General features: G+C 47.0%; 1 non-coding gene across 1 annotated transcript; it reads left to right on the top strand.

The window, feature by feature from the left end:
- The first annotated feature begins 1,041 nt into the window (after positions 1-1,041).
- LOC113619331 (small nucleolar RNA SNORA70) lies at positions 1,042-1,176 on the top strand. Its single transcript, XR_003432359.1, has one exon. It is a non-coding gene; the product is annotated as a small nucleolar RNA SNORA70 (small nucleolar RNA).
- Positions 1,177-1,567: the final 391 nt, after the last annotated feature.

Here is a 1,567-nt window from a genome sequence, read left to right as displayed (position 1 = left end):
CTTCCATATGACAGTGAACATACCATCCCCCACCTTGCATTCAAGCAAACATGATAGAAAAGTCAGAATCGTTCTGGACACCACCTGCCTCTCATCACCCACCCATTCCTTCTTACGTACAGCATCTAATTACCAAATCCCTTCAATTCTACCTCCTAAATATCTCGGAGATCCACCTCCCTTCTCCTCATCCATTGCCACTGCCTCAGCCTAGGCACCCCCCGGCTCTCTCTCGGACTTTTAGAAGAGCCTCTGAGCTGGCCTCCCTGCCTCTAATAACCACCTCGCCTCCACCTTGTACCTGATACGACTCTGATGAGTCAGAGAAAGCAAATACGGCCGTGTCTTATTTATTTATGAATTTATCCTCCCATTTCATTTCATATAGCATTTGAGGCACATTAAACAAACACTTATAAAGAAATTAAATACATTTAAAAATAACCAAGAAAGCCATATTTAAACAAATTTCAAGGTCACAAAGAAAGCTGTATTGAAAAGATGTAAGACTTAAAATTGTATGGCTCTCAGCTTTTCGGTGTCCATAACAAAAAAAGAAATAAGTTTACATGTTTACATCATCCATAAAGTGAAACAGACTACTTCCTCAAAAGAACCAAAGCTGATTGTTAAGAAGTGTTGTGTGAGATTTCTTAGAGTGGGCACTGCCGTTTAGGGCACTTCTACAATGAACATTACAGCAGCTTTTCATAATGTTTCTCATTATAAGCCAAGTGCATGGGCCAAAACCAACTTCACTGAACACAGTTCTTCGGGGAAATTAACCATGCCATTCCCCCGCTTACAGTCCTCTGCAGTCCCCCATTATCATGCAGATACTTATTTTGGTATAAAGTACAAAGGCCTTTGTGATCCCACTCTGTCTAGCTTTATAGCATCATTGCTCGCTGGTCAGCAAACCTCACCCAAAGGTTTGCCCATGTTAAACTATTTGAGGATCCCTTTGGCTGTTTCCTAGGCCTGAAACAGTCTCCGTCCCCATCCCCACCGTTCATCTCAAGAGTTCTTGCTCTCTTTTTTTTGCAGCCAGTCAAGCCGAAGGTGCTCTTTTCCTCGTGGGGGCCTGGTGTGCAATGGCTGTGGACAGCAGCCTCCTCAGTAGTGCATGCAGCTTGTAGCCTGTGCGGGTTGCCCTGAGGGACCTTGGAGAGAGCCCTTTCCAGTGGGCCTTCATGATGGTCATGCTGTCCCCAGTCTAGGCTCCAGACGGGTGTGTGCGGTGCCTTTGGAAAGCCCCAGGGCACAGTGGCCAGGGTCCACACAGGCCAAGTCCTAACGTTCATCTGTACCAAACTTTGAATAAAGGAGCATGTGATTGAGGCCCTCGGCAGGGCCAAGTTCAAGTTCCCTGGCCGCCAGAAGATCGGCATCTCCAAGAAGTGGGGATTTACTAAGTTTAATGCGGATGAATTTGAAAACATGGTGGCAGAAAAGCGGTTCATCCCGGATGGCTGTGGGATCAAATACATCCCTAGTCGTGGCCCCTGGACCAATGGCGGGCCCTGCACTCGCGAGAGCCTTGGCGCTGTCCCCTCCTTACACCCAC

The sequence above is a fragment of the Aethalodelphis obliquidens genome, unplaced genomic scaffold, assembly GCF_003676395.1.
Source record: "Aethalodelphis obliquidens isolate GAN/ISIS:26980383/991018 unplaced genomic scaffold, ASM367639v1 scaffold6, whole genome shotgun sequence".
NCBI lineage: Eukaryota > Metazoa > Chordata > Mammalia > Artiodactyla > Delphinidae > Aethalodelphis > Aethalodelphis obliquidens.
Note: the sequence above shows the minus strand (reverse complement) of the source record. Positions and strands in the feature narration are given on the sequence as shown.